Source organism: Capra hircus, chromosome 3, assembly GCF_001704415.2.
Source record: "Capra hircus breed San Clemente chromosome 3, ASM170441v1, whole genome shotgun sequence".
NCBI classification, from domain to species: Eukaryota; Metazoa; Chordata; class Mammalia; order Artiodactyla; family Bovidae; genus Capra; species Capra hircus.
The window spans coordinates 42,403,338-42,415,723 of record NC_030810.1 but is presented as its reverse complement, the minus strand read 5'-3'; positions in this window follow the sequence as shown (position 1 = coordinate 42,415,723).

Genomic DNA, 12,386 nt, shown 5'->3' with positions numbered 1-12,386 from the left:
GGAACTCTCTTGCTTTTTCCATGATCCAGCAGATGTTGGCAATTTGATCTCTGGTTCCTCTGCCTTTTTTAAAACCAGCTTGAACATCAGGAAGTTCACGGTTCACATATTGCTGAAGCCTGGCCTGGAGAATTTTGAGCATTACCTTACTAGCATGTGAAATGAGTGCAATTGTGTGGTAGTTTGAGCATTCTTTGGCCTTGCCTTTCTTTGGGATTGGAATGAAAACTGACCTTTTCCAGTCCTGTGGCCACTGCTGAGTTTTCCAAATTTGCTGGCATATTGAGTGCAGCAGTTTCACAGCATCATCTTTCAGGATTTGAAACAGCTCAACTGGAATTCCATCACCTCCACTAGCTTTGTGCATAGAGATGCTTTCTAAGGCCCACTTGACTTCACATTCCAAGATGTCTGGCTCGAGATTAGTGATCACATCATCATGATTATCTGGGTCGTGAAGATCTTATTTGTACAGTTCTTCCGTGTATTCTTGCCATCTCTTCTTAATATCTTCTGCTTCTGTTAGGTCCATACTATTTCTGTCCTTTATCGAGCCCATCCTTGCATGAAATATTCCCTTGGTATCTCTAATTTTCTGGAAGAGATCTCTAGTCTTTCCCATTCTGTTATTTTTCTCTATTTCTTTGCTTGATCACTGAAGAAGGCTTTCTTATCTCTTCTTGCTATTCTTTGGACTCTGCATTCAGATGCTTATATCTTTCCTTTTCTCCTTTGCTTTTCACCTCTCTTCTTTTCAGAGCTATTTGTAAGGCCTCCCCAGACAGCCATTTTGCTTTTTTGCATTTGTTTTTCTTGGCGATGGTCTTGATCCCTGTCTCCTGTACAATGTCACGAACCTCATTCCATAGTTCATCAGGCACTCTATCTATCAGATCTAGGCCCTTAAATCTATTTCTCACTTCCACTGTATAATCATAAGGGATTTGATTTAGGTCATACCTGAATGGTCTAGCAGTTTTCCCTACTTGATCTGAGCCACAGTCAGCTCCTTGTCTTGTTTTTGTTGACTGTATAGAGCTTCTCCATCTTTGGCTGCAAAGAATATAATCAATCTGATTTCGGTGTTGACCATCTGGTGATGTCCATGTGTACACCATACTTAGTATGTTCATTAGGTTCATCTTTGTGGTGGTGGTGGTGGTAGTGGTGTTCAGTCATTCAGTCATGGCCAACTCTTTGTGATCCCATGGACTGCAGCATGCCAGGCTTTCTCGTCCTTCACCATCTCCTGGAACTTGCTCAAATTCATGTCCATTGAGTCGGTGATGCCATCCAACCATCTCATCCTCTATCATCCCCTTCTCCTGCCTTCAATCTTTCCAGCATCAAAGTTGTTTCCAATGAGTCGGCTCTTCACATTAGGTGGCCAAAGTATTGGAGTTTCAGCTTCAGCATTAGTTCTTCCAATGAATATTCAGAGTTGATTTCCTTTAGGATTGACTAGTGTAATCTCCCTGCTGTCCAAGGGATTCTCAAGAGGCTTCTTTAGCACTCTACCTCTATGTAGTTACTTACAATTATAAATGGGAGATAAAACGCTAGTATTTGCTATTTTGTCCCAGTAGGAGTCTCTCAAAATGTTGCATCCTACCGTGAATAGATTGCCATCAACCTGCTAGTAACAATGTGCATGTTAAAGTTCTTTGCATTTTGCAAAACAACTTCAAGTCCATTGTCACATTATACCCTAACAGTGATCCTATGAGACAGGTGGAACAAGAAGTTGTATTATTATCATAATCTTTGTTTTCCAGATGATATGTGCATGCATGCTCAGTCGCGCAGTCATGTCTGACTCTGAGACCCTGTGGACTGTAGCCTGCAAGGCTCCTCTGTCCATGGGATTTTCAGGCAAGAATTCTGGAGTGGGCTGCCATTTCCTCCTCCAGAGGATCTTCCTTACCCAAGGAACAAACCCTATCTACTGTGTCTCCTGCATTGGCAGGTGGATTCTTCTCTGCTGAGCCACATAGAAAGTGCTCCGGGTGATATAATTAAGGCTTAAAGAGATGATATCATTTGCCAAAGACCATATATCTAGTAACTTGAACTTCACTTAGAGGCTTGAACTTAAACCTAAAGCTTTGAACAGCTCCTATACATTTTCCACTATTGGTAGTCAATGGTTCATGCCTATATGGTTTTTCTGAGGTCTTATACAGCAAAACGTAAAAGAGTATGTATTCTTCTATAGTGAAGTCGCTCAGTCGTGTCTGACTCTTTGTGACCCCATGGATTTTAGCCCACCAGGCTCCTCCATCCATGGGATTCTCCAGGCAAGAGTACTGGAGTGGGTTGCCATTTCCTTCTCCAGGGGATCTTCCCAACCCAGGGATCAAACCCAGGTCTCCCACATTGTAGGCAGACGCTTTACCATCTGAGCCACCAGGGAATTATCTCCAAATAATAAAGCAGTTTTTCTCAGTTTCTATCCCCTGCTATTAGACCTTGCCATATGGACCCCTTTTGCTGGGAGCACTCTCCTTGCTCCTCACCCCTCTTCAATGTGTTATCTCTTCATCACACTTCAGATCTCAGTTCATACGTCATAGTTTCAGGAGAAACACTTTGGGGCTTCTCCTATAGGACCTGCCACCCAGACAAGCTAAATTTGCTCCAAATATCTTGAATGTGAAGGGGAATGTGTAGGGCTAGAGAGGGAGGGGAATGAGGAAAAGAGAGAGACCTGTGGATTCATGAAGCAGCAGGGGCCAATGTCCTACTTTTGAAAAGTACTGTTCAGGAAGTAGTAAGATCTAGGAGGGACCATAGGCAACTTCAAAAAACCATTCTCCACGGGATGAATGATGTGCAGAAACAGCAAAGAAGCACTGGAACTGAAAAAGCAGCAACAGAGGATGATTAATGACCCAGCAAGAAGCAGCACTTTGATGATAGATGGGCCTTGGCATACAGTAAGATGCTAGAATTATGTCCTGGAAATGGAATAAAACCAACTCTGAGAGATACTAACATTAACTTTTTTTGGTGTGTTGTTTATTTCTGCCAGATGAGTGAAATGAAAACTTAAAGTTAGAAACTGAGTTATAGAAAATATATTCCTTGGATTCCTGAATTTCTGAACTGAGATTCATACCTGCTGTGCTAAATATTTCTGTGGTCATTTGCATAGTGTCTGCCTCCTCTCTAGACTGTAAGCTCCTTGAGAGCAGGAACTATGTGTTTTGCTCACTACTGTATATTCAACACCTAGAACAGCACCTCTACAGGGAAATTATTACCACAAATATTTGCTGAGTAAATGAATTATCATATTAATATAAGAAGTGTTGGCTATGCTTTCCCTATATTATAACATGGTCTAATATCTTAAATATGACTTCTTCAACATCATAACAAAATGTCTCAATATCACAGAGGGTAAAAACATTTTAATGGTGGAAAATCTATAAAATGAGCCTTGAAAGTTGCTAAACATAGATCAAAGGTCTTTTTTGTCTACAACAAGATAAAATCCATTTTCTCCCTTAAGACAAAAGGTATAAACAAATCTATGATCACTTTCTCTGGGTAAGCATTACTGCTGCTTTTTGTGAGATTGTATTCTTACTGACAATTTGGAGCAGTTTTCCTTCAGAGTAAAGCACTTAGCAAGATACCTGTATGAAGTTGGTCCTCAGAAGTAGTTCTCACTTCGATGATCCCAGACCACATCCCCACTTCTTGCTCTGAGAATCTCTTTGCCCTTAGCAGCTGGCTGGGTCCTTGCCAAGGCCCAACTCCTCCTGTGGGAAATACAGATTGTGCTTATGACCTCATTTGTTCCTTAATACAACATCTGGGCTTCGTGTCTTGTTTGTTCAGGATATAGTACAATGTTCAAATCCACCCTCAGATCCATAGAACATTTACTAGGCTATTAGTCTTCATTTGCTTAGGTTGGCTTACCCCGTTGGTGATAAAACTAAAAGGCTAACAATTTACATGAAACTAGTCATGGGTTTAATAGAAAGCAGAGCATGCTCATTAAATTGGAACCTTTAAAAACATGGTTATGCATCTTATCAAATGAGCACTGCTTATTTTTTAAATTGATGAGACATTTAGGTAGCATCAGTAATGTCTCATGAAAAATGTACTTTCTCCTTGTCTGTCTGTTCTTTGGATAAGCCAGCTGTTAAAAGATATGATGCCATTATACCAGGAAGAACAAATGATCCCAGGATACTTTAGGGACCTTTCATCGTAACTCAATAATAGTTTTAGTGAATTTTCTAAATTATTACATATATTCTGATGATTGCTTTAACAATTTCTAAAAGCCCAAAATAACAATGCAAACATAAAAAGAATAAAAATTCTCTGTCAATACAAAATGAAGCATTATATATTACTGTTTCTGAGATCACTAATAAAACTATTTTTAGCTGCTCATTTAATTCTCACTGATAGGGCATTTTAAAAATCACTAAAATGAATGGTAAATTTTTAACCATAAGATTATGCAGAGTTATCTAGATAAATGGTATTTCAATATTGGTTCTACAGATACTTGTAGTGTAGAAGTTAACCAGTTTTAAAAAGGGGAGGAGAAGGAGTTTTAAATGAAGAAAATAGTATGTGAAAGGCCAGAAAGGTAGAGAACATGAACTTTCCCAAAAACTCAGATATTTGCTATAGGTGGACCATTTACAATTTCAGGGTATCAAAGACCTATACGGGTACTGCCAGATCATAAAAAGTCTTGCAGGCCATGTGAAAGGAATTTTTACTTTTTATTGAGGAAAACAAAAAATCATAGAAGAATCTTCAATGTGGGTAATAATCATGTGTTCTGGCAGCAGTATAGAGAATGGATTGATGAAGGATGTGAGGCCAAGTGAGAGGCCATTGCCGTAATCTAAATGGAAGTATAGATTAGAAGTCTGACAAAATGTGGTCCACTGGAGAAGGAAATGGCAAACCAATATTCTTGCCTTAAGAACCCCATGAAAATTATGAAAACACAAAAAAATAGGACACTGAAAGATGAACTCCCCAGGTAGGTAAGTGCCCAATATGCTACCAGATATCAGTGAAGAAATAACTCCAGAAAGAATAAAGAAGCAGAACCAAAGCAAAAACAACACCCAGCTGTGGATATGTCTGGAGATGGTAGTAAAGTCCAATGCTGTAAAGAACAATATTGCATAGAAACCTGGAATATTAGGTCCATGAATCAAGGCAAATTGGAAGTGGTCAGACAGGAGATGGCAAGAGTGAAATTAACATTTTAGGAATCAGCAAACTAAAATGGATTAGAATGTGTGAATTTAACTCAGAAGACCATTATATCTACTACTATGGGCAAGAATCCCTTAGAAGAAATGGAGTAGCCATCACAGCCAACAAAAGAGTCTGAAATGCAGTACTTGGATGCAGTCTCAAAAACGACAGAATGATCTCTCTTCATTTCCAAGGCAAACCATTCAATATCACAGTAATCCATGTCTATGCCCCAACCAGTAATGCTGAAAAAGCTGAAGTTGAATGGTTCTATGGAGATCTATAGGACCTTCTGGAACTAACACCTAAAAAAGATGTCCTTTTCATTATAGGGGACTGGAATGCAAAAGTAGGAAGTCAAGAGATACCTGAAGTAACAGGCAAATTTGGCCTTGGAATACAGAATGAAGCAGGGCAAAGGATAATAGAGTTCTACCAAGAGAATGCACTGGTCATAGCAAACACCCTCTTCCAACAACACAAGGGAAGACTTTACACATGGACATCACCAGATGATCAATACTGAAAACAGATTGATTATATTCTTTGCAGCCAAAGATGGAGAAGCTCTATACAGTCAGCAAAAACAAGACTGGGAGCTGACTGTGGCTCAGACCATGAACTCCCTAATGCCAAATTCAGACTTAAACTGAAGAAAGTAGGGGAAACTACTAGACCATTCAGGTATGACCTAAATCAAATCCCTTACAATTATACAGTGGAAGTGACAAATAGATTCAAGGGATTAGATACAGAGTCCCTGAAGAAGTATGGATGGAGGTTCATGACATTGTACAGGAGGCAATGAAGAAGAACATCCCCAAGAAAAAGAAATGCAAAAAGGCAAAATGGTTGTCTGAGGAAGGCTTACAAATAGCTGTGAAAGGAAGAGAAGTGAAAGGCAAAAGAGAAAAGGAAAGATATACCATTTGAATGAAGAGTTCCAAAGAATAGCAAGGAGAGATAAAAAAAAAGCCTTCCTCAGTAATCAGTGCAAAGAAATAGAGGAAAACAATAGAATGGGACAGACGAGAGATCTCATCAAGAAAATAAGAGATACCAAGGGAATATTTTGTGCAAAGATGACCACAATAAAGGACAGAAATGGTATGGACCTAACAGAAGCAGAAGATATTAAGAAGAGGTGGCAAGAAACACAGAAGAACTATACAAAAAAGATCTTCATGATCCAGATAATCACGATGGTGTGATCACTCACCTAGAGCCAGACATCCTGGAATGTGAAGTGAAGTGGGCCTTAGGAAGCATCACTACAAACAAAGCTAGTGCAGGTGATGGGATTCCAGTTGAGCTATTTCAAATCCTAAAAGATAATGCTGTGAAAGTGCTGCACCCAATATGCCAGCAAATTTGGAAAACTCAGCAGTGGCCACAGGATTGGAAAACGTCAGCTTTCATTCCAATCCCCAGGAAAGACAATGTCAAAGAATCCTAAAACTACCACACAGTTGCACTCATATCACACATTAGCAAAGTAATGCTCAAAATTCTCCAAGCCAGGCTTCAATAGTATGTGAACTTCCAGATGTTCAAGTTGGTTTTAGAAAAGGCAGAGGAACCAGAGATCAAATTGCTAACATCTGTTGGATCATCAAGAAAGCAACAGAGTTCCAGAAAAACATCTACTTCTGCTTTATTTACTTATGCCAAAGCCTTTGACTGTGTGGATCACTACAAACTGTGGAAAATTCTTAAAGAGATGGGAATACCAGACCACCTGACCTGTCTCTTGAAAAAGCTGTATGTAGATCAGGAAGCAATAGTTAGAACTGGACATGGAACAACAGACTGGTTTCGAATAGGAAAAGGAGTATGTCAAGGCTGTATATTATCACCTTGCTTATTTAATTTATATGAAGAGTACATCATGAGAAATGCTGGGCTGGATGAAGCACAAGCTAGAATCAAGATTGCTGGGAGAAATATCAGTAACTTCTGATACGCAGATGACACCACTTAGGGTGGAAAGTGAAGAATAACTAAAGAGCCTCTTGATGAAAGTGAAAGAGGAGAGTGAAAAAGTTGGCTTAAAGCTCAACATTCAGAAAACGAAGATCATGGCATCTAGTCTATCACTTCATGGGAAATAGATGGGGAAACAGCGGAAACAGTGACAGACTTTTTATTTTGGGGGGCTCCAAAATCACTACAGATGATGACTGAAGTCATGAAATTAAAAGATGCTTGCTCCTTGGAAGAAAATCCATGACCAACCTAGACAGCATATTGAAAAGCAGAGACATTACTTTGCCAACAAAGGTCCGTCTAGTTAAAGCTTTGGTTTTTCCAGTAGTCATGTATGGATGTGAGAGTTGGACTAAGAAGAAAGCTGAGTCCCAAAGAATTGATGCTTTTGAACTGCGGTGTTTGAGAAGACTCTTGAGAGTCCCTTGTACTGCAAGGAGATCAAACCAGTCCATTCTAAAGGAGATCAGTCCTGGGTGTTCATTGGAAGGACTGATGTTGAAGCTGAAACTCCAATACTTTGGCCACCTGATGTGAAGAGTTGACTCATTTGAAAAGACCTTGATGCTGGGAAAGGTTGAAGGAGGGAGGAGAAGGGGACAACAGAGGATGAGATGGTTGGATGGCATCATCGACTCAATGGGCATGAGTTTGAGTAAATTCTGGGAGTTGGTGATGGATAAGGAGGCCAAGTATGCAGCAGTCCATGGGGTTGCAAAGAGTCGGACACGACTGAGCAACTTAACTGAACTGAAAGGAAGTTTAGATAATGGCAAAGGGGATATACAGTAGTGGGTGGACCAGAGGGACATTTAGAAGTAATGAGACTTTGTGATTTAATGTGTGTGCAGGAGGATTCAGTCAGTGAAGAGTGAGGGAGCATGAGGAGTTGTGAATGACCCATGAGAATAGTTGAGTGTATAGTGGTGCCATTTAAAAAAAGCACCCTGGAAGCAGTAGGTAGGAATATTAGCCAAGGAGTAGCAGCACTAACTCTGTGTTAAAAAATGATAAAAATAAGTTAGTGTTTGCTAATGAATTTATACAGTGATCTCACAATCAACATTACCACAAAGTAGCTTTGTATGGTATGCTACATAATTTGTCAGTATATAATTAACATTACTTCATTTGATGCTGTGATGTTTTTCAATTTACAAATTAGAAAATGTAATACAGGTTAAATCACTTTCTCATCCTCTCTCAACTAAAAACTAAAGTGGCAATGATAAAACTCGAGCATTCTAACACCAAGATCACTATGGTATGGTACAATAATATTTGGTAGAATTATTATGATTACATCAGTGATCAATTTATTAAAAGTTCTCTTTGTGCTAGAGACTCTTGATCAGTGCTCTTTCACACTTTAATCCTGACAACTAGCCTAGTGAAGTCAGCAGTGTTATCTACATTTTATAAATGAAGAAACAGATTCAGAGTCATATGTATTTCCTGAGGTCACACAGATATAAAATGACAGAACTGAGATAAAATTTCCCACATCTAATGCTACAGACAGTATTTACAACTTTTCTGCCAGTCTGTTCCCCAAACCGTCTATTAGGCATTCTTCTTACCACAGTTCCTCTATAAGCAGTATATAGGTGAAAAGTTTACTGAATTCACTGTCTAGTTGTTAATTTGAAATTTCGGGTCATGTTAATTGTGGACCTTCATGTAATTGATGATTTTGAATGTGTGATAATTAAAGCCAGTTATTAAGGCCAAATAATTCATCTTACTTTGCTGATGTTGCTGCAATCAATAATTACTCTATATCAGTGGCTTTAACTAATAAAGACTTCTCATTCATATTACCTGTTCATTACAGGTTATCAGGCGGCCCTGATCCATATTGTTCTGACTCAGAGACCAGATTCTGTCATCAGGACTGTTGTTGGTCACCAAGGCAGGAAGAGAGTGGTGGAACTGGGGAACCATGCAGTGATCCTTAAATGCCAGGGAGAGGTGACGTGTGTCCCTTCCACTCACATTTTATTTGCTAAACTGTGTCTCGTGGCCACAAATAAGTTTAAAGTTCAGAGAAATATAATCCTACCATTTGCTTGGAACTAGAGACATGTCTTGGGGAAGCAAATGGCAAGCCCTCCGATATTCTTGCCTGGAGAATCCCATGGATGGAGGAGCCTGGCGGGCCGCAGTCCATGGGGTCACACAGAGTCAGACACGACTGAAGCAACTTAGCACAGAGACACATCTACTCTAGCAATTCATGACTATCCCAGGTATTAATCAATTTCACAGTGAAATTTTTTAGAGCCAAATAAGTTTGTGAAACACTGAGTTAAACAAAGTTAAAGAAGTTTCCTAACAAGTCTTGTTTGAGCCCTGACTATATTAGTAAACTTTACTGATCTTCAGGAAAGGGAACATTGGAATGGGGTACTTTATTCTCTAAAAATCATTGGAAAAGATTCATGTCCAGAAGACAATACTTTAGGAAAGAGTACTCTAAGTTTCTTCCTTTTTTGAACTTATTTCTAAAGAGGAAATAAGTGGAAAAGAAGAGAGGAAAGAAGGAAAGGGAAGAATAACAGGGGAAAAAAGACTGCAAATTCATGGATAAACTTTGAGGTTGAGAGTTATGCATAAAAGACCCCAAATTATATTTTTTAGCTAGTTTTGACCCAAATTTACATGTTCTGATCTCTTGCATATGAATTGTTAATTTACTTGAGTGTATATTAAGCATCATATATCATGCCAGGTGCTTTACTTACGTCAGTTTGTACCATCTTCAAGACAAATATTATCTCCTCGCAGATGAGGAAACTAAAGCTCAGAGAAGCCATTACACAGTCAAAGGCATGTAGATAGTGACTTGAGTTACAAACTGTTGCTGCTGAGGAGAAAAAGTTGCGTTAACCTCCCAACAAAATGGAGTAAGGGCTCCATTTAGAGGTACAAGCAACAAACTGTTGTTGGTCAAGAGGTTAGAAAGATTAATTTTCATTTGGGTTGTCTCCTCTCTGATTGGACCTTGAAGGATGTGAAAGGAGTCATATTTGGGCACCTGAGTGGAGAGCCTTAAATGCCAGACTGCATTTTATTCTCCAGGTAATGCTGAGCCACTGAACGTTTTTCGGGGTGGGAGTAACAGAATCAGCCAATTATAACAACACTTAGAATTTCAAGTTCAAAAGAGTTCTTTAAGTAATTCAATCCTCTGTCAACTCACAAATGGGGAAAACAAAGTAAGCTCCTGAATCTGAGGCTCTGCAGCTGGCACTCTCATTCTTGGCAGTAGCTTTTTCATCTGGATAATTGACATGGCTGGTTAGCTTGCCTGCATTTGGTCACAGGCTGAGTTCAGGTCTTCATCTCAGATTAGCAAGAGCCCTGATGAGGTCTTTAGAGCTGGCAAAAGAGGAGACTATTTTGAGCCTTAGGAGATCAAGTAAGGGTGATAGCAGAGTTCAGAGAAAACAGAGTATATCCAGTATCTAGGGTAGAGGTCATTCCTTGGCTGAATAATTTTCTTTTGAGTTTTGCAGAAGCATAGCCCACTTTACTGCAGTGCTTTGTGAAAACTAGCTTTATCAAGTTGGGCTGTATAAGTCTCCAGAGAAAGGAAAAAGTTGGAAATACATTGCTGGATAATTGCTGATGTGAGTATACTAGACTTGGTCATGCAGATGTCCCTCTGGAGCTGACAAATGACACAGAGTAACCTGCAGTTTTGGCCCATAAAAGATAAGATACCTCTGCTTGATGTCAAAAAACATCCCTGCACCTTGGTGATTTTCTTAGCAAATAAGCACTCTACCTCTCAGCTGTGCACACCAGAAACCCAAGTACAACTTATGGCTGCTCTCTCCCTTACCTCTGTTGCACAGTCAGTACCAAATCCTTCAGTTATCTAATTATCTTTTTGCCCCATCCCCTCTACCAGGACCTTAGTTTAAGACACCATTGTATCTCATCTAAATTATTGCAAAAGCCTTTTTTGTTTCCCTTGCCTCAAACATTGTCTCCCTTCACCCATTACCTATACTGCAGCCAGAGAGACAAAGAAAGCCTCACTTCTTTGAAACAGTATTCTATTTTTCAGAATCAGAGATGCGTCCAATGGCAGCATAGATTATTTTGTTATGTTCTCTAGCTTCCTTACTGAAGAACAGCAATGCCACAAATATTATGGGTGAATTGATCTTAATCCACAGGCTCAAGTGATTTTTTCAACTATCACAAAGACTGGAGAAGGAAATGGCAACCTAATCCAGTATTCTTGCCTGGAGAATCCAATGGACAGAGGAGCCTGGTGGGCTACAGTCCATGGGTTTGCAAGAGTCAGACACGACTTAGTGACTAAACTACCACCATCACAAAGACTCAGCAAAATCAACTGAATAATTACTTGTCTAATTTCCTAAAAAAGGAGACAATAATTCTTTAATATCTCAAATTCTAGAATTTTCAGTGTAGGTAAAAGCTTTGCAAGAGCTAGTGCTTTCAGAGGATTACTGGAAGAGAAATTTCATTATTTAGCTGTTTGAGATTATGAATTCAGTTTTCTATTATAAAAACATGTGGTGATAAAGGCATACCTAAGTCATAGGGTAAAGAATAGCAAGGAAGATTCTAGTCAGAGAAACAATCCTGAATTCTAAAGGAACATTATCTTTCTACTTTGTCTGGATGATAAGACAAGCAGACAATCAATAATTATTGGCTGTTTATTTTGTCAAGCAGGAGACACATTATCTCATTAGCTCTAGGAAGTAGTCACTGTTATCAATGCAACATCACAGTGAAGGATGCTTGGAGATGTTAAATATCTTGATTGAGATTCTAGATCTGGCAAGTGGGAAAGCAGGATTCAAGCCCAAAACATGAGAACCTGAATTCTTAAGTGTGCATTCTCATTGCTTTGAAATAGATGGTGCTTTCAATACTTACAAAAACCCTTCTGAGGTAGGTCTTCCCATTCTATAGACATGATTGTGCTTGATTGCTCAGTTGTGTCTGACTCTTTGTGACCCCTAGGACTGTAGCCCACTAGGCTCCTCTGTCCATGGGGATTCTCCAGGCAAGAATACTGGAGTGGGTTGCCATGCCCTCCTCCAGGGGATCGTCCCAACCCAGGGATCACCCAGGTCTCCCATATTGCAGGCGGATTCTTTACTGTC